This window comes from Triturus cristatus, chromosome 8 (genome assembly GCF_964204655.1).
Source record: "Triturus cristatus chromosome 8, aTriCri1.1, whole genome shotgun sequence".
NCBI lineage: Eukaryota > Metazoa > Chordata > Amphibia > Caudata > Salamandridae > Triturus > Triturus cristatus.
The window spans coordinates 86,742,712-86,769,594 of record NC_140591.1 but is presented as its reverse complement, the minus strand read 5'-3'; the positions used below and the strand labels follow the sequence as shown (position 1 = coordinate 86,769,594).

At 44.0% G+C, this 26,883-nt stretch overlaps 1 protein-coding gene across 6 annotated transcripts in view; it reads left to right on the top strand.

The window, feature by feature from the left end:
- Window positions 1-26,883, top strand: part of QTRT2 (queuine tRNA-ribosyltransferase accessory subunit 2) — a 248,618-nt gene that overhangs the window by 12,420 nt on the left and 209,315 nt on the right. Inside the window, exons 1-2 of one of the 6 annotated variants that reach the window (XM_085621064.1) lie at window positions 7,431-8,006; window positions 21,427-21,733. The exons of 1 other annotated variant lie outside the window; for it this stretch is intronic. The gene's annotated coding sequence lies outside the window, so the exon portion shown is untranslated. Of the gene's footprint in view, window positions 1-7,430; window positions 8,160-12,220; window positions 12,301-21,426; window positions 21,734-26,883 lie in introns of those variants that run through there. 4 more of the 6 variants (XM_085621063.1, XM_085621065.1, XM_085621066.1 and 1 more) reach the window with 4 other exon arrangements.

Below are 26,883 nucleotides of genomic sequence, written 5' to 3'. Positions count from 1 at the left end.
TTGTTACATATATGAACTAGTGCTTTCTATTCTTATGGCCATGTCTAATGCATTTTGCACGGTGAGATCCGGTTTGGATAAAAGCGCCTCTTGAACGTTTTTGTTATTTGTTTTTTCGACTAGTTGGTCCTTTTATCATTTCCTCTTCAAATGCTTTATATTCACAAGAGGCAGCGAGAATGCGCAAAGCGCCAACTTAACTTAAGGCAGATTCTCCTTGCAATTGGACTCTTTTGTAAAATTTATGTCTCTCCAAAGTTAACTTTTTGCAAGCTTTGAAATGAGTCTTTAGAGCCTTGATGGCTGTAGCATACAGGTATTCTACACGATCACCTTCACCATCGATTATGGTGACAAGTTCTTTAGGAATATGGTTTTGAATGTTGCGACCTTCAGGACCTAAACAATGTCTAAGAATGGCATATATTTTTTGCAAGTGAATGACTCTCTGTCAAGAGTCTCCAGATACGCTTCAAACCCTTCCTTCCCTTTTTCCCAATCTATTTCCCGTAGTAGCTGGATTGGGCACAAAAGGTGCAGGTGTTGCAATTGCTTGATGCATGATACAATGACAAAGACCAAAGTATGAAGCACTTGTAAATTGTGAAGAGTATGCAGTGCACTGAATACTAAATATAAAATGCAACTGCAGTATAATGATTAATGCAAAATGAGCATGGAGAGAAAGTGGTGCGCATGTCACGCAAAAGATGCACGCAGGGATATTCTTGTTGCTATGCTTGGTGTGCGTGTCTCTGTCGGAAAAGCACGCAAGAAAATGCAAAATGTGCGTGCCAATTGCTTGTAGAATGGTTGATAAAGTATAGAATAATCGCACGTTAAATATGGTGTTCGGATCACAGTAGTCCGCAAAGAGATGCTTGGGAATTGAAACCCGAGCCTTGAAAACACGTTGGTGAATTGTAGTATGCAAGGTGTGCAGATGACCAAGATCAGGACTTCACCTGTTAAATGACGTGCAACGGTGTGCAGATCACCGAGATCGGCACTGTCGAAAGAAATTGACAGGTTGTAAAATGGCCACCCCACTAAGGATGCCTGCGAGGTAACGTAGAATGGAAAATGGTGTGCAGATCATCGAGACCGGCACAGTATGTGGAGCTTGCCTGGTTTAAAGATGGTCACCACGCTCAGTATGTATGCGTGGTGACGTAGGACGGTGCGGCGTGCGAGTCACCGTGAGCTGCACAGCCAAGACGAAGGACACGATCGGTAACTAAGCGTCGTCCTTGATGACACTGTGATGACGTGGGTGGCAACAATGAAATGGCTCACGCAGACGAGCCGCCGCAAGAACAGGAATAATAATGTCCAAAGTTCCTTCTGGTGGTGCCCACCATTGCACCGTTACCCTGTAGGTGTAGGTCTGAGAAGGATTCTTGCCCCATCATAAAGCTAGGTACGCTGTCCATCAGAGAAGGAGTCTTGCCTCGTTGTGAAGGCCGGTTAGCTGTTAGTGGCTGCATGCATGGAGTTCCGGCTGACTGGCAACTGGCAACTCGTTGCCAGTGTAAGGAAGTGGAGACTTCAGGTAGTTTTAAGCTTTCTTTTTTAAAGTCAGCAGGACAAACTACATCATCACTTCCGTTCAACCCCCGATCTTGAATCCCACGTCATAAGCTTCCGTGCATTCTTTCGGCGCACGGAACTTCCAGACGCCAGAGAATGTACAGAAAACCCAACATGTTCTGCCTTGGGACTGTATTGATTTTCATTGCTGTCTGCAAATGTAATCTTGTCAGCACTCTGTGACCAAAAATTAGTAGGATTTTCAGGTTTCAAAATCATTAATTGGATTACTGATGTCACAAGATTAGACATTGTCTTATTTGTCGTCCGACAATGGCGTTACAGAAAATTGCTTGATACGGGTCCAGATCACAGGAAAGTATCTAGTGGCTTCCTACTGAAATTGCATAAAAAATGAATGATGTGAAATAGGAGCGACCTTTGAGAGTTACTAAGGTTTTCAGTATAATTATGTCAATCCAAAGAGAAAATTCAAGAATTCAAACATGGAGAGATAACTAGTTTAGAAAAGCAAAAACACATTACGTCTGCATTAGTTTGATTTATAATTGTCCAGCAAGAACATCACTGTTGAGAGCAAAAATGCCAGTGTCTTTAATGTATGAAAATTCAATTTGTAAAGAGAACCACAGAATACAAGAAGAACATGATGAGGACAATAACAACGTAGTACATAACAATGAATACAAATGTAATGCAAAACATTTTTAACACTGAAAATACGATAATTGGCACCCACACCTGTTCACTAAAACATAAATATTTTATAATGCCGGAGTCTCACCAGTGAACAAAGCATTATTAACATTTTCAGTAATTTTCCCACAGTATAACAGTTACTATTCACAACTATAACTAAGGCACTGCAGTCACTCTATAGATAATTGTCAGATGTCAATTTCCCTTTACTTGCTATGGTTCTCAGCAGCAGTTGATCTTTGAAAGTGGTCGGGTGTAAATGGCAGTCTGAGACTGCCCTGAGTAAGGCAGTAAAGTGAGTGAGCTAGATTTGCCCTAGGTGGATTCGAGAGGGTCTCTCCCGACAAAATTTTAGAAAACATTAGACCAAATAGGGAATTTTACAGAAGTATTTTCACACAAGTTTGATAGAAATTCACAAATTATGAAGGGGTGCTTATTAAAGATTCCACTACTTTTGTGTTTGCCATGCAAGGGTGGCCCTATCCATGGCTATTTAGAGCACACCTGCCTAAAGCAAAATTCGACAAAATAATGGAAAATTGATGCACATTTCGTTACAGCTTAACCAAAATGTCTAAAATACTTTGGATAATAGAGGAAATTAAGAAAGTGAAGTTTAACATGACTTATTTTTCATAACGTATATCTTTACTTATAGGATTTGCTACTTTCAACTTTTCGATTCTGGATAGTCCAAGTAGATTCTCAGTTTCATGTTATGACTGTGGATCTAATTAAGGTCATGGACAACAGAACTTTGTGTCTACAGACTTGCATGTCAGTGCTGTTGCTTGGGTTATCAATACTTTAACAGGTTCAGACAAGGGACTGGTTAGTTCAAACAGTTATGATCACCATTCAAATAATATATTTTTGGAAGTACAGTCATTATGTTCTCAAACATCAGCTACACTTTTTATGAAAAAACACACTTTTTGCTGTCGACTACCATTCTTAATTTTGGAAAAAAATTAACGAAATTCCCCACAAGTAAAGGTGATCCAATCCATGAAAAAACATATTTTTGTATGGAAATATCAGCTTTTCTTTTTCCATAAATGCATGTTGATGCCCAATTATAAGTTTGTCATTATGTCTCTCTCCTGGAACAGTGCTTGTGCTGTTGCTTGCAAGATATTTGTCAACCTAAAGGGAGCTTAGAGCCTGTCAATTACTTACCATTGGTTGGCTTCATCGTCACTTTAATTTTCCTTGCTTCTCATTTGTCACTTTCTCTTTTCGTGTTTGTCTCTTTGAGCATGGACCAAGTACTGATTAATGTCCTTATTTGTGCCCTTCTGCTGCTCGCGCATGGAACTTTATGTAGGATCATAAATGCTATATTGAGCAGCTGTTCTAGCATGTTGTGTTTTCACCGTGACTTCATGAGCCATGCAGCTGTACAAACCATGGCTTAGGCACTTAGGATAAGGAGGGAAAAAGTCTATGAACTGTTTATTCTGCTAGCTTCCCCTTTGTTTTCAAGGACTGAAGGATCAGATAGATAAGAAAGGATGATAAACAGTAGATGTTAAAACCGCACCTGTCCTCATCACTGTGAAAATGTATTTATGCTTTAACAAGTTTCCTGTTGGTTTTTGGCTTAAGCTCGACTCGTAACATCTATTATTTGCGCACATGTCTGACTCGGCAATTTCATTATATGTCAGTGATGTTCAAATGGTATTAAAAGATTGTGCAAGCTGCATCTGACAGGGCATACTTGGAAGCCAACTGCTTTGTATCTCTCAAGCTTCAGCTTCAATAAATATACCTCCACCACTGTGTTTGATTGCTGTCTCTCATTAACAGACAAGTGTACCTGGTTTGTGCGTTCACAGTTGCTTTTATATCCTCCAGGGTGACACCATAGCCACAGACTTATTTAATGTTGAAAAACTTTTTCTTTCTTTCCAACATGCAATTTTCCCATTTTATTAAAGCAGTTTGCGCATCTGCATGCTTTTGTCTAGTGTGCCTCTTCTCCGCACTAACACTGTAGCCACCGAAAGTAGTTCGCGCCACCACATGTTTTTGTCTGCTGCGCCTCTTCTCCTCCCTAACACTGTAGCCATGCACTTATTTAATGTTTAAAAGCTCCAGGGCCTTACTGCAGCTATGAACTTAATTAATGGTGGAACACATTTTGTTCGTTTTCTGAATGCAGGGGTGTGGAATTTAATAAAATATCTACTTGTCCATGGGGCAGGTTGCTTCATACATGTACTTGTCCTGTAACAAAATCCACTTCCCCCTTTGATGCCATGTAGTGCAGTGACAAATTACGGCAGCAATCTCATTATATAAGAGCTCTAATATAGCCTCTATGATTATGCCAGGGCTTATACCATAGTTGTTTTTGAATATTTGTAATCCCCTTATGTTGCCACGTTTCTGCAGATCTACATACTGGGGCTGAAGGTAGTGGTAAGCAACAGTTCCAGGGTTGGACTGCCCTTTTGAGTCTGTGCAAACCTACTAACTTGCATGTTTTAAGGGTTTTCAGCAACTCTTCTCTAATCTTGTCTCATACTGAGCAATGTTGGAAATTTACTCCTGACAATAGCAGAGGTAAACCTTCTTCCAGAGGTGTGAAAAAAGTGGTTGGAGGAAAAGTGAACTTGCAAACACTCAGATTTTCGCATGAGCAAATCTACCCATGCATATTTGCTCAGGCTGAAATGCAGTTCACAATTATTTTCTAGGAGTACTATTTCTTGTCCAACTAATGTAAATTCTTGGGAATTCACGAAAGACGTATAGCTTCACTTAATGCAAGGACCTATAACATGGGTGCGCTTTTGAGACGTTCTTTAATAATCGGGCCCCAAATTTGGTTTGGTGTTGACCGTGACCGTTTGTGTTTATTAAAATTCGGTCTCTCTCTCTGTATCGGCTGGCCTCACTGTGAGTGACAGCATTCTGCTCTTTCACAAGGAGCATATCTGCACACAAAGTAGTTTTGTTCAGTGCCAGTGACTACTGTGGCAGTGCATGCTTTTTGAGACCAAAAAACTATTTTTAGCTTTTTTAGCTTTTGTCAATGTTTGTTATAATGGTGAGTGCTTGTCACCTCCAACACCAATAAGGTTTTACAAAAAACATGCCAAAACAAGTCACACATTGACCAAACTAAAAAGCTGACCACCAATTTCAGACCTAGTATTATTTTAAAAGCAAAGAATCATCAATCTCGTATTGCTAAACTTTGGTTCCAGTATAAAAATGTGTACACACGTTTTCACTGTCAGTAGTCCAGTTAGAGCTTACAATATTTAACTTGGAGCGCTCACCTTAATAATAAAGGCTTTCAATTAACATATGGGCAAAAATATTACATCAACTGCAGACAGTGCCCTTCCGCGATCCATAATGTAGTACTGCAAACTAGCAGCCAAAGGGTTTGTGCTGCTAGGGGTTGGGCCTACTTGTCCCAAGGATAAAATGCACATGAAAACTTCAAGGATAAAATACATATGATAACTTGTTGCCGTTGACACCAAACAATATGTCCTGTCTGTTGGTCTATAAGAATTCCACATCCCTGGAATGCAATCCTTACTAGAATTTTGCTTTTAAGATTTTTCAGAGTGACACCGTACACATGGACCTGTTTAACGTTTAAAGGCTTATATTTTTTCTCTCAACCTGTTGTAATACCTTTTATTAAAGTAGTTTGTGTGACTGTATATTTAGGTCTAACCTGCACAGTGCTTGCTCTGTCATGCGATCTGTTGTAAGTACTTTGTGGGGGTCTGACTCCTCCCATGCCTTGGATTGGCTTTTGTGTGTCTTGTTTCAAAATAGTAGGCTGCAAATGGCTACTGGTGGGTGCATGTCCCACCTTTTTTCACTAATTCACTCCCATGAAATATTGCCGATGGAGCGAGCAGCGGCGCACTCGGTGACTGCTGCGGCAGGACCCACGCTTTTGCTCCCACAGCTAACCTTCACCCCATTAGTTCCACCCCCTCCCCGGCCTCTCTAGCGGCCGCACGCCTTCCTTTTTTGGGCAGGGGGCACCATTTGTTAGTACACATGCACGAAAAAACAGTGCCATAACACGCACACACTGTGCCAACCAACACATCATCACAAGCCCCCCACCCGAGTCTTTTTATTCATTTATTATTGCCCTTTTCGCCTCTTGGGGCCTCCCTGCAAACATGCACAGACCTCCAGTCTAGGTGCCGCGTGCAGTGAATAATCTGCATTAATTTTTGTAAGGAGCGTTTCCCTGGCTCACCGCAGCTTTATCTCCCATCCCCCACACACCCCGTTGCTGCTTCATCTCGCTCTCCCACCCTTCAATGCCGCGAGAGTCGTCCGAGGGTCCTGGACCACCAGTATTCCATATCGGCTGCAATTAAAACAAGGATCATGCTGTGCCTCTCAGCAGCATGCTGTAGAAGCTTTTCTTATGTATCTACACATTATCTATTTTTATTTTGTTGCACGATTCCCCCTGACTACACTGAGAAGAGCATGATGCTGCAGCATAGACTGATTTTCACAAAGCTTGCTTCCCGGTGTTACGTTTTGTACCGCAAGCTTTGTTTGCAGAAAGCTGAAGATTATCCCTTGGAAAGCAGGGTCGGATTGGTAAGGCGGGCAATGGCTGAGGGGCCGGTATCGAAGTTCCAGCTGTGGGCTGCTTTTTTGGGAGCCTGGGAGGCCGATTTGGGCTGAATCTGGTTTGTTCAGATGTCGCCAGCGCCCAGTGGGGCTCTGAGTGGCCTTTCTGGAGGCAGATGGGCGTCCATACCTCCCTTTTATCAACAGGCAGAGGTGTCACTCCCTTTCTCTTGCTGGGCCGGCCAATTAGTGTGTGCACACTGAGTGGGGAAAGGGGGACAGGGGGCCTGAGCAGAAGTGGCCTCACTTGTTTTCAGGTGTTTATAAAACTTTGCGGAAGCAGTGTTTTGAGAAAATGCAATATGCAAATTTGAGCCTCTTTTTAGGTCTTGCAGACCAGGCGCTGGAGCGTGCATGCGCTCCTCGCTCTGCGAGACGTATTGGGGTAGAAGAGATTTTTGTAGTGGGCTTGAAGCCCCGCCCATCTTTATCATTGGCTGCGTCATAATTTATGTTAAACGCTGGCTTCTGATTCAGGAGCGGGGTTTTTTGTTACCGCCCTGTCTCCTTTTAGTTCTGTCCATCCGGATTTGATCTTTTACTGGCGGCGTTACACAGTGGGCTTCATTAGTCAGGAGGCACTTTGTTTTTTCAGTCCCGTGTTCTCACCCGACCACCAGTTTCCGTCCGTCGCTGCTCGTCGGGCTTTGTTTCTAGCCCCCCCACCCCTGCACAAACGCCCGCAATTCGGGCGTGGTCTTAATTTTAAACTCGTATGCGGTCCGCCGCAATTTAGGCGCTGTCTTAATTTGAAACTCGTACGCTTCCCAAGGCACCTGCACAGCACTTGTCCCCTGCGCTGCCTGCGCCTTTAAATCACCACTTCGTCTTGGACTTGTAGGCAAGTACCGGGTGACGCTTGTTCTCTCCTGCCTCCAATGGATTGCCCGGGATACAGCTGTGATGTCGGTCTTAATTGCAGACGGGCCCCTGGTGGTGGCTGACTTCCTCCTCTGCACGACTGTCCTGGGCCCAGTGGTGATGCCGGTCTTAACTGGTTGATGGGCCCCATTTCCGCTTGCCGTCTCATGAAGGTCTCAGTTCGCAGCAATCACACCAATTTTACTCCCAACAGGCGGGCTCCTGGGGTACGCTCACCAGCCCGCATTTCGCCTCTGGTCAGTGCTCTAAGCCCACAGCGGTAATTTTAACCTCCCGCAGCCTTCCTTGACACGATGACCTCCTGCCCAACTGTGTTATCAGGCCCGATGCACTCCCCTCAAGCTGTCCTGGGTTGCGGCGGCCTCTATTGATCTTCCCCTCTCGCCAAGGTATGTCCTCTCCTCTCAATGGCACTGGGAGTGGTTGCCCGCCGACTTTAATAGGGGATTACATGCCCTGTTCTAGAGCAGTCTGCATCAAGGCGGCAGCAGCAGTTGGAGTTCTTTTTACGGCTCTATGATGCTGTTCCTCCATGCTGGGGTAGCTTGACCCCCCCCCCCACACACACTTTGGGCGGGAGTGCTGAGGGCCTTTGGTACGCCCTTGCTTAATTGTTACCAGCAGATATCTGTAGCAGGCCCACAACCCGCTGAACTACCCCCCTTATCACCTGCAGGTTACATAGGGATCTTTTAAGCAGCACTGAAAACCACTACGCTATTTTTGGGGGATTTTTCACATATGATACTCCGGTTACATGCACTGTTCTGTTGCACACACATTAAGCTTCTAAGATATTTTATGATCATTCAAATCTGTAGTCAATAGATTATCCTCAGATCTGTGAAAATGTTGCCTTGATGCACTAAACCATCTAACTGTAGCATAGATACACTTTTCCTCCAGATATAGCTGATCAGATTTGTGAACGGTCAATATTTCTGAAGTCAGTGTTTAGCCAGAGGCAACATGGAGGCCACTTTTTCGACTCTTGTTGGAGCTAAACTAAGCTTTCATGCTTCTAGGTTCAATAAAATAATAAGCATTGGCGCGCTCACATTTTGGCTTTTGCCAGTGCAAGTTTATTTCTTTAACACGTAGAAGCTGTGACATTAGCACATCACGTTACAGCACTGCGAAGTGCCTATTAACAAGCATTTGCAATGCAATAGGTCTTGCATTTACACAAGTTTGAGCTATTGGCATTATAAATGACAATGCCTTTTATTTGTTTTAAAAAACGAAAACAAAAAAAAAAGTAATTTACAATGTCGATAGCTCAGACTAGCGTAAATGCGAGACCTATTGCATTGCAAATGCTTGTTTTTAGCGTGCCCGGGCCGATTTCTAATCCCAATCCAACCCTGCGCTGAAGGGCCGGGGAGCCGTTGCCTTGCGTCGTAAACAACTTGTTTCTGTTTGTGTGTACTTGACTGAAGCCTGTTTCCGTTTTTGGTTTACATAGCATTAGTTTGAGATGCTTTAAACCCAGCATCCATCCCTCTACCCCAAAAGTAAGCCTGTCTCTCTCTTCTAAAGTTTCTCCTCTTCCTCAAGCCCAAACTCTGCCTGTCTTGCTTCGCCAAACTCTCTCTCACCCTCAAAAGCCCGCTCCCCCACCTCTCCTCCCACCCCAAACTCTGTCCGTCTCTCTCTTTTGAACAGACTCCTCCCCAATTCCATTTGCAGTGAATTATCTGCATGAAAGGGTGTCGGGGCTTCAGTGTAGGAGCACTGTGATGGTTGCGTTTTAGGTGTTTTGAGGAGAACGGGAACTCTTCTCTGTCGCAGGACTGGTCAGATTTATTGGGGCTCTTCTCCAGATAGGACAAGTTGCATGCCATTTAAACTCTCCCCAAGGTGGCAGTAAGTGGCTCAAGACCGTTACTGGAGCCCTGAAATAGCAGTTTAGGAAACAACAATGTATGCGTTGCTGTGTATGCGTTATTGTTGTCAAAGTACATGTTGTCAAGTGCCACTATTTAAAGAATCATCAAAAATGTTTTACGTTTCAAAGTTTATGAAAAGCAGGTACTATGAATTTCATAATAATTTATCAATATGATAGAAACCCATGCGCAGTGCTACACACAGAACTACCTCTTGGTGGATAAATAATAGCTGTAGTTAATGTATACATTGGTGGTACACATTTTGTCTGCCCACATAGATGAAAGTAGGAGGGATTCATTCAAAAATGTGTTGCCTGAAAGCTCTGAAGTAGTCACTCAACCCGAGGAACTATCTTATCCTCGCACGGGACCAGATCCATCACTAGAAACCATTTCAGAAGTTTTTTTGTAACTTGCTCTGTAGATGGCACTGTATGCAATGACTTCTGGGTGCTGTGGCTAACCAGGTATGTTTGTAGGCATGGCCGATTGGATGGTTATTTTTATGAATGGGCAGTGGAAACGGCTGCTCTCTCTCCCTCACTCCATTTCTGCCCCTCTGTAGTGCTTCAACACAACTTTGGGGCGTTTAAGCGCTGCATAATTACGCACTTTTACATAATACCATGTAGCCTCCTCCCATCTGTTTTACACTTTCCCTATGTCTAGGGTCAGCTTCCATCTCATGTCCTTCTCGGTCTTATGTCTTCTGTTCCAACTCAGTGCTTTATAGAAGAGTGAGAAGGTGTAAAGCGCTATAGAAGAAACAATATGACATAAATGACTGTTTCCTCCCTCCCTCACTCTCTCTCTTTCTTTCTATCTTATACAGTCCTTCTTAGGTCGAACCTATACAGCACTTGCTTGCTTTGTCAGAAGTCCTTCCTCAAACACACACAGCAATCAGGATAATGTGATGCATAGCTACACACTTGTAAGGTACAAAAAGCGAGACCTATTGGCTATGCCAATGCTTGTTTTCTCTGCCATGCCTCTTCTCTGCGCTAAGGCTATAGCAATGCACCTATTTCATTTTTAAAAACTCCCGGGACATACTGCAGTAACAGACTTATTTAATATTTAAAAGCTCCAGGCCCATACTGCAGCTAAGGACTTATTTAATGTTTAAACACACTTTGTTTTGTTTCCAAATGCAGTGTTTACTACGATGTCGCTTGTAGATCTGGCAGGATGGCACTGTAGCAATGGACTTATTTAATATTTAACGGGATTTTCTTTTTTTTTTCCCCAACATGTAATTCTATCTTTTTATTAAACCAGTTTGTCCTCCTCTTACACGTTATTGCTTGCCCTACCCCTTCCTGCCATAAATAAAGTGCTATCATTTGGCCAAAGCTGGCTGCATCGTCGTGATTTGTTTGGGTAGTTCATGCCATAACCCTCCTTTCACGTCGTCTTAGTTTTTTGTTTTTAGGTCTCGCCTAGGCAGCGCTTGGGCTGTCTCTTTGAGTCGTGCCGAGTTCAGGATATGCTCCTACCTTAAAGGGGTTGAACCCTTATAACAACCACCATGGCCCTCATGCAAATGCAGACAAACTTTCAAGTAGGTGGTTGATTTGATTACATCTTATTAATAAAGGACAAGATAAACAATGAACTTGACTTGTGTTTTCTTATCACAATGATTTAGTAGTAGTTTTTAGGTCTTGCAGTAGGCAGCGCATGCGCTGCCTCTCCGAGGCATCAAGTAATCTGTATGGTATGTGACAGTCCAGGTAATTTCTCCTGCCGCTTGCCATTTGTTTAAAGTTGGCATGTCTCCTGTTAGCTGGCTTTTTACTGGCTGTTGATCGGATACTGACTTCCGTGTAGTCCGGAAGCAGCGGCGCCTAACTACTGTTTTCGTTCGCAACGCCGCACTACTCCTTTTGATTGTTTCCCCCTTCAGCTTCATGTTATAAGCCCTCCCCCACCCTCCTAACGCAAATGCATGTTTCCCTTTATCAGACCGCGAGTCTGTGTGAAATGATACCATAATCGCAGAGAAAGTGAGAGCTGTGCATAGCCGCCGGGGGAAAGAGGAGGGGCGCTGGCTATCCGCTGCCCTCCTACCCCGGCTTATTTATTTTATGCATCCACTTTTATTGTGTTTGCATGCTGTTAATTGACTTGTTTTTGTAGTTCTAGAGATGAATGGCTTGACTTGGTGACATTAAGGCCCAGCAGGCTTGAAACTCTTTCTGCAGCATTCGTTAGTTTTATTCAGATGGCACCGCGGTCCGAGCAATCAGTGTATTGTATCCCCTCTTTATCACGAGATCAATTGCATACACTCATGGGAGTTCGATGTAGCCAATGGTGGTAGCTTTTCAGCTGATGGTAGCAGGCCGGCATGGTATTGTGTTTGAGGGTCATGGCCACGAGCATCACAGTTTTTCTTCCCTTAGTTACAGTGTATTGTCCAGAGCTGTGTGGAAATGCCCGTGAGCGCGCAGCGTCGACTCAGTCCTGTGACCCACAGCAGGTGCCTTCACCTCCAGACTCGGATGTGAACCGCTGACAGAGTTGGATGTGAGCTGGGCAGCGCTACACTTGGACGTGAGCTCCGCAGTGCTAAACTTGGAACATGGCGGTCGCTTGTACATTTTCTGCCTCTTTGCTGGTCTCCTGATTAAAGGTGGGTCTGCCTACGCTGTATAGGTAGGGAACCTGAACTGTATGTGGGTGCCTCATGCAGTTAAAAAGTGCCCCATATTAGCAAGCCCCGGAGTGATGACTCGATTTGTACCCAACACTGTTCTTGGCTTTAATCTGAGCATGACCACCCTGTACCTGTCCACAAGGGGTCAAATTTAATACTTATTGAGTGCAGGAGACTTGTATAATACTCCTAAAGACCTATTATAAGTAATTTGCGACTTCTTGGCACTTCCAAAAGCCAACATTTGCCTTTTGTTTTCAATATAGCGCTTAACACTGGAAGTCAAGCTGCGTCTAAACTGTTTCGACAACTGCTGTAAGAGAGGTTTCATTTTCTAGGAGTAATCTCATGACTCCAATACCCGTTCATCGTCCATAAAGAGAGAAAAGTTTCCTTTCTGCTACTGAAGTATGAAGCAGGGCTGCTGCCCTGCTAAAACTCCCTCTGTGCTAAATAACTGAGCTCTTGCGGAAGTTGTACCCTATCAGTATCCGGAGCCACCTTTGAGATTTGCGCTGCAGTTAAAATTCATTTAATATTGCTGGTGACCTCTGCAGTTTTTGGGACCAGCATATCCTTTTCTTCCACAAATATTGCATCCAATATATCCACTACATAAATATTACTCTGTTCTAGCAAATAATAGAAAATGAAAACACACAATATCATTTTTAGACTATCCCCTGTTTCCCCTACATAAGTACCGCAGATTCCGGGGCCAGACATTAAATCTAGACAGCTGGATGGTCTGAGGAAAGAAGAAAAGAAAATTAATTTTAGTGCACACTGCAAACACATTGTACTCTGTCAACCAGTTCTCCGCTTTCTCGAGGGCACAGGATATTTTCAATGTGATTATGTTCCCCATGGACTTTTTTTTACGTTACACTTTTTTCAGCAATTGGCGCTAATTAATCCAAGATCACCAGCCAATTTAAAAAAATAAAGCTTAAATTGAAGAAAAGTTTGTTAGTTCATGGGGTGTCCCTTTCACCAGAAAGTTAGTGTTTTTAGAAAAATGAATAGGCTGGAAAGTTAAATATATCTTCTTTCAAAACTCTGGTGCATTAATTTTATTTTGCACAATTTATTGTATCATATCATACAACATTTATTTAGCTAACCTGCCATAGTGGCATGACCTCCGGAGAGTTATTGGCAAAGAACAGTCATTCTAGTGGCCCCACTCTCAAGTCCCATCCCCAGAGTCTACTTTAGCGCAGGTGACGACTAGTGCGACAGCCTCCCTCATCCCCATATGTAGTCCTCCTCGGATTCCTTCATTACTTACTGGCAAAAGTGACAGTCATCTCTCCGTAGCCCCTCTCTCAAATACATTTCATTTGTTTTTAAGAGCTGGTAAAGGCTGGATTTATTAATCCAGTCAGCTATCCCCTCAAAATGCAGATCTGTTTTTGCAGCAGGCACATTAACACTCTGCGCTACTTTATAGTGATTCAAAACTGCCACTAGAAAAGAAACTGGTGGCTCTCTCTAGCAGGAACATTAATCACAAGAGTTGTTATGACATTTTGATGCCTGAAAGATGGATACCCAAGGAACTCGGAGACAGATGTTTTTAAATCATAGGTTATTGCTAAACACAGTGCCCCCCTGAGGTCAGTGCCACCCCTCCAGGTCAGTGCCCAATGCAGCTGCACCACCCCAAAGCTGGCCATGCCCATCCCCAACAACACCCTGTAGGAAAGTAGGATCTGCTTCTATGTTTACCCCCACTTTTTGCCTGGTGTTAAGCTGTATTTGACTAGTCTGACTGGGATCCTGATTATCAGGACCCAAGTCTATCTGCTTTTTCTGTAAATTGTTATTATTAGTACAGATTGGATACTGGGGTACCCTTATAAGTCCCAAGTATATGGTACCCATGTACCCAGGGCATAGACCCCAGAGGTCTCCCATGGGCTGAAGCATGTATTATTCCACCCATGAGAGACCATTCGAAATGGAGCTACAGGCCTGCCATTGCAGCCTGTGTAAGTTGGTGCTTACACCACTTATGACATATATAGGTTTCCTATGTCTAGGGTCACAGCATTTAAAACCTAGAAGTCACCCCTATAGTAGGCCTTTGCAATCCTGAAGGCAGGGTGCCTGGTTCTAAGTGAGAGGGTGCCCCTGCATGAGCAGAATACCCCTGTAGCCTACGGAGTCCATTCTACTAGGTTGTCAGTGAAGCAGCCATATACTATATAGCGGGGCACCCCGTAATAATGCGATGACCATCTCACAACTGGCTGCGACGAATACTATCATGTTTGGTATCAAACATGTTGATATGTGGGAGGTATGATTCCAACCACTGGAGGAGCCCTCCGTTAGGCTCTCTGTGTTCCCAGTACCAGCCTCCTTGACCCAGACAACACAAAATGGTTGCTGCTGAACAGACATGATTCTGCCCTCCTGCTGCTGAGCCAAGCTTGAGCAGGGAAGGCAGCACAATAAGCACCCTGTCACAGGGAGGTGTGACCACCTCCCAGATAGGATTTTGTGTTTCTGGGGTGGGGTGGGCGCACTTGGCGCGCTTGCCATAGGATAATTTTCAAATCAGACACCACTTCTTCTACCATCTGGGCACTCTGGACTTTGTGTGGGCCTGACTTCGTCTGCCTTGCAGTCTGCTGCATTGTCTGTGCCTGTGCATCATGCAGGAACCTTTCAAGGCCTGTGATGCATCAAAGGCACTTGAAGGAATCTCCCTTGGAGTGAAGGAGTCACTCCCCTGCATTTGCAGGCACCACAACTAAAAAAACCAGTCTGCTGAACCTGAGCTCCTCCAGACTCTGTAAGGTTCTGCAACACAGGTGGTGGTTCTCCACAGCTCCTAAATTTTTCCCTGTCCTCTCACCAAGTTTGAGGCCAGTTTACCTCATGTTGGTTGCAATAACTGAACCCCTGGGCACCGTGTCAACTTGCAGTTGCAAAGGCTTATTTGCTTCCTTCCAAGAAGATCTTCGGGCTCCAATTAGCCCCAACCTCGAGCACCTCCAGTGGTCAGTATCTTCAGCCACACCGCATTGTGTGCATCGTGGCCTGCATCTTTTGGTGAGCTGATTGTGGTCCTGTCCCGACTCCAATGCCTCCGGCCTGTGCATCCACTTGAGGGTCACACTTGTTTCTTTTGAGCTCCCCAGATTGCTCGGAGCCTGCTTGTACTCCCCTGCTTGTGGTTAGTCCACTGGACCTTGCTGGTCCCAACGTTGCTCCTTCTTCACTGACTGCATTAGGTGCATTTGCCAAGGCTTGTTGGTGCTCCTACCTAACACCGACCGCTCAGCACTCGACATCCTTCATGGGAGAGCTCATGCATGGCTCGTGGTCCTCCTAAGCATCACTTGGTCCTCACAGCTGCAGAGTCATGGTCATCGTCACCCACCCTGCAACACCCGACATTGTAGGGCATTCCTCTTCCATGTCTCCTCGTCACTCCTGAGTGACATAGACTCTGTCCCCTCTGCTTGCAGGTACCTCTCTGCTAGATTCCACCTTTTGGATTCCAAAAGACACTTTCTCCTTCTTCAGCAGCGGCACTTTCCTGAAGTCCACCATTGGGTTCGATGGCGGTTTACGACACCACATCACATGTATGGACTTGGCTTCCCTGGTGTAGGTAATGTGGGTACTAGGGTATTCATGGGTGGGGTGGTTCTCCAACCTTCTGTCTTCCACAGGGTTTCTTCAGGGTCCACTGGGAAGGGTCCTTAATCTTTCAAAATTGAACCGCAACTTAACACGTAGAGTTGTACGGAGCACAGAATAGTGTTCCCACACTGCACACACTCTCCGTGGGGTCCCTATCTACTCACCTTAGGTGGTTTCTTGGGTCCCCAGCACTTCTACATCCTCTCGACATTGTCTTGACCCGAGTCGTGGCTCTTATACCACTTTCTTAGTATATAGTTTGGTCCCTCCCCGGGGTCCACTGTGTATTTCATGCTATTTACTGTGTTTCTTTGTTAAAATATTGTTTGCATTGTGTTTATCTCCGTGTAGGAAATATTTGAACGTACTAGAGAGTATGATGTAATAAATACATATTTTTATAAATACTTGATGTGGTTCTTTTCACTTAGTCTATACTATAAGATTGCATTCTGGTAAAAACAAGCTGCTTTACACTCCTTCTGGACTAAGCCTGAAGGCTGCTCTCCACGCTACCACTTAGAGAGCTTTCTAAGGTTGTCTAAGACCTCTTAAACCACCATAAGGCTTGTCTGGATTGGTACACGGTGCCCACTTACATAAGTGGACATCATATACCAGCCCATCTTCTCCCACACCCTCGCCCTAATCCATTACTAGTGCTCATCTCAGCAGAGGCGCACTCTTCCTTTCTCTTTACCCGATACTTCTCTTGGTCCTTCTCAGTCGTGTCTGCCTCGACAGGCTGTAGAAACAAGCATTTGCAACTCAATAAGTCTTGCATTTACGCGTTTTTGAGCTATTGGCATTGTAAATGACAATGCCTTTTATTTATGTTTTAAAAACCAAAACATAAATAAAACCATTGTCATTTGCAATGCTAATAGCTCAAACTCACGTAAATGTGAGACCTATTGCATTGCAAATGCTTGTTTACATTCTTATCAAAACATGAAAAGGATAAACACTCTTCTTTTACATAGATAAATTGTGCTGCATAAACTACATTCAAACAGAAAAAAATTGTGCTGCATTAAAGAAAAGAAAATCAAATGCAATAACCTTAGTGTGAGTATATCAGACGTTTACAAGATGCACGAAAAAACAGGTTGAATGATCTTAAGTACACAAAAGGAAAGAATTAATTTTGACCAGTCCAAAAAGTTTTTATAAAGCTGAGGGAATTAGTATTTGGCTACTCTTAAGAAAGCCAAACCCTCATGACACTAGTAATCTGGGTTCAAGGATCGAGGGATGCGTATATTATCTGGGATTCTATTGCAAATGTTGGCACCAATATGGCTTCTGTAAAGGAATTACATGGTTTATAATTTACCCATATTTGTTGACTCTTAAACCCAGATTACTAGGGACCTGTAGGAGCAGCTTACGGTACTGCACCTAGACAGGCATTGCTGATGCCTTGCTCAGTAGGGACCTCTAGGAGAAGTTTGCGATGCTTCCCCCCGACATGCAGTGCTGGTGCCTTGCTCAGTAGGGACCTCTAGGAGAAGCTTGCGATGCTGCATCTTGACATGCAATGCTGGTTCCTGGCTCACTACGCAAGCATTTGCAAGGCACTAGGTCTTACATTACTGAAAGTATGAGCTGTTGGCTTTGCATTACTATTTGCTACGCCAATACCTCAAGCTATCAGTAATGCAAGACCTATTGCATTGCAAATGCTTGTTCATGGTTGCTGAGATTCACTAAAATACATTTTTAAAAAAGCCTCAACCTTCAACACAGGCAGTGGCAATAACGATTTCTTCCTTTTTTAACTTTCAAACATGCCACAGCATCCACACTGCAGTGCAACTTGGCAAAAAAAATTACTCCACCAAATATCTCTACTATTTGGCTTTGGCCATGTTTTTACCCAGCATGGTTGAAGTGCTATTACGCAGCCAGGGTTGACTGACCACATCATAGTGCTTTTTTAAAATTTGTTTTTTAAACTTTCATTCATGCTGCACAGCAGTACACTGCTGAATGTATACACTATGTATCGTCCCTGTAAGTTATGGATGTCCAAAATATTGCAAGAATCACCATGGCAGGGCCAATATTACCCAAGGTTTGGCACCATAAAGCCATGGTTGCTAGCAAAAGGCCAAGCATGATTATCAATACGCTTCCGCCAGCACAATACCAGTGTGGGCACCACCCTGCCATTCATTCCCACAGTATGTTATGATTATGAATTGCTAACATTATTCCAAGACTAGCATTATACGAGAGGTAAACTGCATCATGCCCACAATATGCCAAGAATACCCATAATTATGCCTGTGTCAGCATTGTATCAGAGGTGGGCCATGGGCACATCGCCATCTCTCACAGATGCCCACTCACAACAGCATTCCAGTAATTCTTTATGCATCGCTATATACTTACCTATGTCTGTTCCTGCTGTTGTCTGTGTCATGCTCTTGGCCTCAGCTGGCCTCTTGGATCCGGCTAGCATCACCCTCAATTCATGATCCCTGTGCATGGCAGGCCCTGACTCGCATTAATAGTGTGCTCGACAGTGTAGGGCTGGATTGCAGCAGTTGATCACAGTGTACATGTGAATGGCACTGGCACATTAACTTTAGCATGCAGCACTGCTGGAGATCTGCTGTCTGTGGCCTCTGCATTCTAATCAATACAAAGGTGTAGTTTATGTTTTCCCTTCTGTTCATCCCATGATCGAGAGCTGTGCTTTGCTGGGCCTCCTGTGCCTTCAGGTCCTTTTAGTGATGGTACACATAGTGGTGATGTTCTGTCTGGAGTAGCTTCCCTTCTGTCAGTGCTCACTGTGTATGATGTGTGTAAACGCATTTCAAGTGTGAACTGCCAGTTACCTTTTTAGGTCTCGCCTGAGCCAGCACATGCACTGTTCTGCGATAGACATTTAGTATTGGGGTTTTCAAAGTGCTACCATAGGCTTTTGCTGGTCTCAAGCTTGCGTTCATGCCAGCGCGCAGCCGCCATCTGCCTCCCTTCCAGCGCGGTCATTTTCACTTATTCCTGCTGCTGCGCATCACTAGCGTCTTTTTTTTTTTTACATTGCTTGCGACACCCTTCAAGCGCGATCACTTTTTCCTGCTCCCACGCGTGTGTATCACTAGCGTGTTTCTGAATCTGACACCGGTTCTCTCATTACAAGCTTCCCGCGTCGCGCGGCCAATGCTTGTTGCACTTCTCATGCCGCCTCTCAGATAGCTCCACATTCCGCCAAGCAGGAACGCGGCACCTCTCAGACAGAATGATGAATTGACTTGTTCAGATTGTTTTTATTTTTCTGTTAAAATAATATTTATGTCAGTTGCATATGCTTTGCCTCTCGGCAATTATGGAAATGTCAGGCGTTTAATTGACAGCTGTGAATAGCACCACCTGCAAACATCTCAGGGCTTTTTCCTTTGGTCTAGCAGCATTCTTGCTGCTTGCTTTAAATAAAGGCTTACTCACTGAGACAGAAATAACTGACAATGGCTGATTTATGATGGCCCATCACGGAATGCCTGAAATCTACCATTCACCGAGTTCATTTGCAGTCTCACTTCCAGATTTCATAAACAAGGGCCGGGGCACCCAGGAATAGGACTGACACAGATGGCACGTAGGTGCCCGTGTTCGAGGCAACCTGGCTGCGCCGACTTTATGTTAAACATGCGAACCATATCACGACGCAGTATGTTTCATGTAAATTCGGAGGACAGTGGCGGCAGCTTTTCTGCAAAGAGCTCTTGCCTGCCAAAGCTAAAAAAAAATAATACTCTGGTTAGGGGGTGCGCAAGGATTTCCCACGCTTTTTAATTTGTTAGCACATTGTTCTTATTTTTTTCTTGTAAGCCTACATTGTGCATTCATTGACCAGCAGCACTGCAAGGAAGCACCATGTCGTTTTCTAGCTGACACACATGCAGTTTCATTCTTCAAATGAAATAAAGCCATCTGTTTCATGTTTCTATGTGGAAAAAATGTTAGTAACATCATGTTTATATACAAAAACGCCAGTTTCATTAAAAAAACATCAGAACTGTACAGGTCAATCTGGCTCTCCAGTAACCCTACATATTTCATTGATTAACGCGGTTATTTTAACAACAAAGGCATATTTTTGAAGTAGTAAAGGCGATGGCAGTCTGAAAATGACACGTTCTGTGAGGAGATATGTTTATTGTGTGTCAGTGGCTATGGTGTCATGTAACTTACATCTGTCAGAACACAGTAGAGCGGCGCTATGTTAAAACTATGATAAAACTTCATGAAATCACATTTATAAATGGAATACCTACAAAAATGATGTAGAAGACGAAAGTTGTTAAGAATAAATAAAAGTAACAACTTTAATTGCCTATAGATGTAATCTGCGCTTTTTATGCAATTGCTATAGTTATTGTGCAGTACTGCTTAATTAAACAAGCATTGGCATAGCCAATAGGTCTTGCTTTTGGGACCTTATAAGTATTTAGTTATGCAGCATAACATCCTTGGTGCAACAACATTAACTGTTGCATAGTTAAACACGTATAAGTTCCCACAGGCGAGACCTATTGGCTATGCCAAAGCTTGTTACTATTTACCACTTGCCAAAAATATGGCAAGGCTCATAAATTCACACTTTTCCGAAATTAAATGTGCATGGATTGGGGCTAAATTAGTAAAAGTATCATCTCTTTGAATATTTTAGTGCATTTTTAAGCCTCACTTTTAACCAAAAGCATAGAAAAACAGCTACTCTCTGTTCACCTCTTATGCACTATTAGAGAATCCTCGTAGGCTTTAATTCCCACCCTGCCTCAAACTTCCCAGCATTGAGATCTGGAACAATGTTTTTTTTCTTTATTGGATTTGTGCTACCCCCAGACTTGCATTAAGCAGTGATCATCCTAATTCCTAAAACGTAATGCCCGTGAGGCGCTATTACACCCTTATACACCAGTCTGTTTGATTAAGGCAGAAACCAAGGTGCTAGCAAAAGTGCTAGCAAAATGTAGTTAGATCATGGGTTAATCACGACCAGAGTAAGATTATGCCGGATCACTTAACCGACATTATTTCAAGAGGGGCTGAATTTGTCATTAATTGGTCTGTTGAAACGACCCCTGGGTAATGTCCATCATCTGTCTTTCTTGCACTGAACTTCATTTGAATGTATCTGTGTGATTAAAATGTGTGCCGATTCATTTAAAATGTAAATTTAAAAATAGTAATCATATGAGGCGTCTACATAATGCATTGGTGCTGGCCCTCAAATTCGAAGTGCCACTCAAAGTGATTGTAGTTGACTTAGAAAAGGCCTCAGACTGTCTGGAGTAGGACTGTCTCTTACGTACAATATAAAATAATGCATCCTCATGGTACTGCTTGTTGTAAGATCATTTGTTTATAACTCCATGATTTTCATCTTCTAAAATAAATGATAAAATAGTTTTGCACACGCATCTCCAGAGCCAGCCAGAGAGCACATACCTGGGGCTTCCACCAGCAGCATCCGGACCACCTACGCCGTTGTCTCCCTGCCGCCGTCTCAACACCCACGGCCCAGAGACTACAATCCCCAGCCTGCAAACTGGCACAGGGACACTTCCGGACGCCGTTGCGCCCGGAGGCGCTTAAAAACGAGAGGCTCCCTCCGCGTCGCGGGACGCGCGTGGGCGGCGCCGGGAGAAGCCCGGGACAAGGGCGGGACCGTCTGTGGCCGTCCGGGGCCGATGGAGGCCGGGCTGGGCCAGCCCTCTAACTGTTAGCTCAATCTGTGAGTATCGATAATACTAATTCCCCACCTTATTATCCGTGTACTATGGCCGCTAGAAGGGCCGCTAAAACAACACCTATAGGAATGGTCGCAGGGACTCTCGATCAATTCATAACGAGAGCATCATCGGTCCTAGAACGAGAAATTGAATTGACGCAACGCCGTTTGTCCCAAGACCCTATCTTTCAGAGGAGATCCTCTCTGGGCCCTGTTGCACATGTATGTTCACCAGTCTCAATCCAGCCAAACAGAGCTATTTTGGACCCTCCTGCAGTTGAAATTGAGGCCAATTTAGGTGCCCAGGCCGATGGCCCAAACCGATCAAATCAATCATTACTTGGCCAGCCTACAAACATATCTCCAGTTCTAACGGAAGTGAGTCCAAACAAACAGAAGAATCCACGATCTAAGGAAGGTGCAATTCCCAAAAAGAAGAAGGCTGGCACTGCACCTCGGGCCAGAAATCCCAAACAGCCTAAACCTAATAGTACTCTGGCATCCCAGCCCATAGAGCCATGCCTCTCTGAGCCCTTAATAGATATCCCTGTTAAGGCCGGCGGTGACTCTGAAACTACATATCCCCCTTACTTAGATTCTTTGGTGGGGAAACTGAGTTTGGTTTTATCCTCTTTTATCCAGCCTGTGGTGCATAAATTGAACTGTTTAGATGAAAGACTGGGAAAAATGGAGGCTTTGCTTGGGGGAAATATGGGCCTTAAAACGGACCTTCTTACCATTCAAACCCAAGTTGAAGCCTTAGCAATAACAGTCAATGCCCCACAGCCACAATCTAAGTCAATGCACACCATTGTAAATGACCAACCTATTTTGCCTACTACATTGGGACCGACTTTGGCCTCTAATTCAAACGGCTCAAAAAATAACCTCTCAATTGTGGAAAAAGCATATCCTTCACAATTGGCAAATTTATCAAATACCACTACTTCCGGGAAGGAGACTTCAAACCCCCATGGAGGAAAACCTATCCACCGAGACTCACCTTGTATTAATTTACCCCCGGACTGTGCCCCATTTGTAGTGATTCTTACGGAGGTCCCTGAGTTAATGAGTTCCAAACAGGAATCTTATGAGGAACTCAAAAACAAGACAATCTACTGGTTGAACACCCATAGACCCTTGCCTAGATCAATTCAAAGCAAGATTTTGTTTGTTAGAAGGGTGGGGTGGGTGGGACATAAACCAAAAAATGTGGATGGGGACTGCATAATAATTAACTTTGAGGATTATAGGGCTGTTGATTATATTTGTAGTTGGCAACAGTTAGGTTTCAATACAATGATTAAATCTCTGAGGTTAGACTATTTTTATCCAACAGATCATGTTTATCCTTTGTCTGATTATGGAAGGAACTTTGCGAAGCCACAGCAGGAGGACATATGGCACTATGTACATAGAAGTAGGGGTGGCCAACCTAGGGGAGAAGCAACGGGAATTCCCTTGAGTAATAGATATAGTTTGCTTGATCAGGTGGATTGACTCTTCGTGCCCCCCAGTCCCACCCTGATCTATCATCTAGATTCTATTAACATGAAAGGTGCTTCTAAGCCCACTAGGAGGGAGCATATGGAGGTAGTTAAAATTAAAATAAACCTTCGCCCCATATAGTAGACAGAATGATGTATAATGAAATGCTTTATGCAAGTACAGGGGAGTCTAGGGTTGATTTACCTCTCCCCATGATTGACAATTGCACCCTGGACATACAACTCCAGACTGCCACTGTGCACACAGCTCCTCTCCTAGCTGGCCCTGGGACATTTGACCATGATGAGCTAACCAACAATGTATGTCTGAGGCAAAAGCAGGCACTGCCAACCGGGTCCTTTAAAATCCTTTCATGGAACATAGCGGGACTTACATCTAACCTAGACATCCCGGATTGGTGTACCTTTGTGGACTCTCATGGGATTTGTTTATTCCAGGAAACGTGGGCGGTAGGTCCAACCCACAGGCTGGGGTTTGTTACCTTTACGCAACCTGCATTAAAAGGTACTAGAGGAAGACCATCTGGGGGGTTGTGTATCTGGGTGGGCATCCATTTAGGTTTTACGCTGAAAAAGTTAGAGACAAATAGCCCTGACATCTTATGCATCCTGATGACTCATAACAAAACACCAAAAATGGCCTTGATTAACATCTATTCTCGGTCAGTACAATCTGGCAGAAGCTCTACAACCTTGGATAACCTAATTGCGCTGCTACATACGCTTGGGGGCGATGTAGTTTTGTTGATCGGTGGGGACTTCAATTGCCATTTTGAACCTCTGCAAGGGGTCCCTCCAATCACATTGGCTGAGGACGAAACTTGGTCAGTCCCGCCATCTAATGCTTATCCTGTGAAAAACTGGTCTGCCCTAGCCCTCCAGCTGACCTCTCTTACCTACACGTTTTCCGTCAGAGCCTGCAACGGACGCTTCAAGAGCGATACCCCAGCCCAGCATACTTATAATGCCTTGGGGCACACATCTATTATAGATTACTTTTTGGTGAGTTTGGCATTTTGGCCAAAAATCCTAGATTTTAGCGTAGCGCCCCGCATAGAAAGTGACCATAATCCCCTGATAATCGAGATGGATTATCAGTTAATCAGTGGGGATAGCGCCCTAGTTAGCTCCCCAAGTAATAATTTAAGAATAGTACAAGGTGGGAGAAGAATTCGATGGGCGGTTGCCCATTCATCTATTGAAACTATGGCAAAACTATATCATGATGCTATCCCCCTGCTCGAAAGGGCATATTCCACCCTTATTAATCCTTTGAATATGGATGTCGAGTCAATGGCCGATATTCATAGTGGAATGGTTGTTATATTAAAGGATACTTTTTATAAGGAAGGCATTGCCAAACCTAAACAACGAAACGATAATAATTTATGGTTTAACAAATCCTGCAGGGACGCCAAAAAAGCGCTATTGCTGGCCTTAAGGCTAGGCAATAGGCCTAATGTAATCGTAGCCAGATAAGAATACAAAAAATTGTTAAAAAATGCCAAATCAGAATGGGAGGCAGATCGTTGGGCGGGCATTACATCTGCACTTGCAGCAAAGGATTCAAGGACCTTCTGGAACCTTGTTCATACAGGGAATCCAGAAGGTAGGACTACGATCCCCCCCAACATCTCCGAAGAAGCCTGGTCTACTTATTTTAAAGATCTTTATTCACTTTCCTCTCTATGTACAAATCAACTTTCCCTTAGTCTTTCGGCCCTGAACTACACATGGCCAGCGCTATCTTTTTCATTGGAGGAAGTAAAGCTGGCCATTTCAAGCATTCAGTCTAATAAAGCGCCAGGACTCGACAAGATTCCTGGTGATCTATTTAGAGATGAACCAGCAGTTTGGGGCCCATACCTTCTGGTATTATTCAATGCGATTTTGCAGGGCCTACCACTGCCAAGTACTTGGTTGGGGGCGGAGATTATTCCAATACACAAGAAGGGTTCTCCCCTCCAACCTTCAAACTATAGGCCGATTAGCCTTATTGACGTCACACAAATAATTTACGCCAGGCTATTGCTGCAACGTTTAGAGACTTGGATCAGTGACAATGATATATTGACGCCGCTACAGGCGGGCTTCAGGGCAAAAATATCAACAATTGACCAACTATTCCGGTTGCAAGTACTTTATTGGAAGCATGTGACCTTGGAAGGGGGTAGTCTCTATCTCACATTTGTCGACTTAAAGTCAGCATTTGATATGGTGGATCGGAACCAGCTATGGTCCATTTTACTATCAATGGGGGTCCCACCATATCTATGCCAACAGTTTAAGAACTTACATGAAGGCACTTATGCGAGAGTACGCTTCGGTAAACAAGGACAGCTAACTGGTCCTATCCCGATTGAGAAAGGCGTCAGACAGGGCTGCGTCCTTGCCCCGACTCTATTTTCTCTTTTTCTCAACGGGCTTATTGAAGATCTTCTAGCTACAAACGACATTGACTCCCCCAAATTTGGTGCCAGGAGATTTCCCGCCCTAATGTTTGCGGACGACACGCTCCTGCTTTCAAAATCCCCGATGGGGATGCAGCGCGTGTTAAATCAATTCTCTAGATTTTGCACCAGGAGAAATCTGGTGGTTAACGTAAATAAGACTAAGTATATGGTCTTCAACGCCAACACTGTTAATTGTCCCCATCCAACAATGGATGCCAGACCCCTCGAAAGGGTCCCGACTTTCGAATATCTGGGTCTGACTCTGAATGATAATGGGATGGGGTCCACAAGTGGCTAAAGCAAATCTAAGGTTAACCCAAGCAGCTGGTGGAATTTTGAAAGTACAGAAGAATTGCACTCACAAAATAATAAGTGCCCCCCTCGAAATTTTTAAAGTCCAAGCTAGGGCATCTTCCCTGTATGGGGCAGAACTTTGGGGACACATATCAGTTAGTAACCTATCACTAACTGAAAACAATTTTATAAGACAATTATTGGATCTGCCAAAAAGCACTCCTTTGGTCCCGTTAAGATTAGACCTAAACATCTGCCCAATTGCAGAAGTTATTGGTCTCCGGCCCTTACTGTATTGGAAGCGCCTGTGGAGCATTCCTGAGTTGGCCCATTATAAGGAGGAGCTTAAAGCCGTGATGGCTCTATTAGGCTCGGGTAAGATTCCCTGGTTGGCTTCTGTAAAACAGTCACTTATATCGACTGGGTTTGAGGATCTCTGGTTTAATCCCGAGGCTTCCTGCCCAGCCATTTCCAAACACACTATGATAAGCACTGTTAAAAGAAATTAACCTAATGAACCTTTATAGATCTACAACAAGTTCAAGCTTGACCGACATTTTCCTGGATACCAAGCCCTTTTACAGCTTTGAGCCTATGATTGATATAATCCAACCTACATTAGCAAAGAAACTGTACTTACAATTTAGATACGGTACTTTGCCCCTTTTCCAAAAGATTGATAGGTGGAAAGGGGGTTTTGTATGTCTCTGCCCAGGTTGTTTCCAAGAGGATGAAACTCCTGTACACGCCATCCTCTTTTGTCCAGCTTATTCCTATATCAGGAAGAAATGGATAATCCAGCTATGTAAAAACTTGGGTATAAGGCGATATCTGGTTTTCTTTAGGATACTGAAAACCGATACAGACGCAGTGATTGTTTCTGCAGTAGCCAAATATT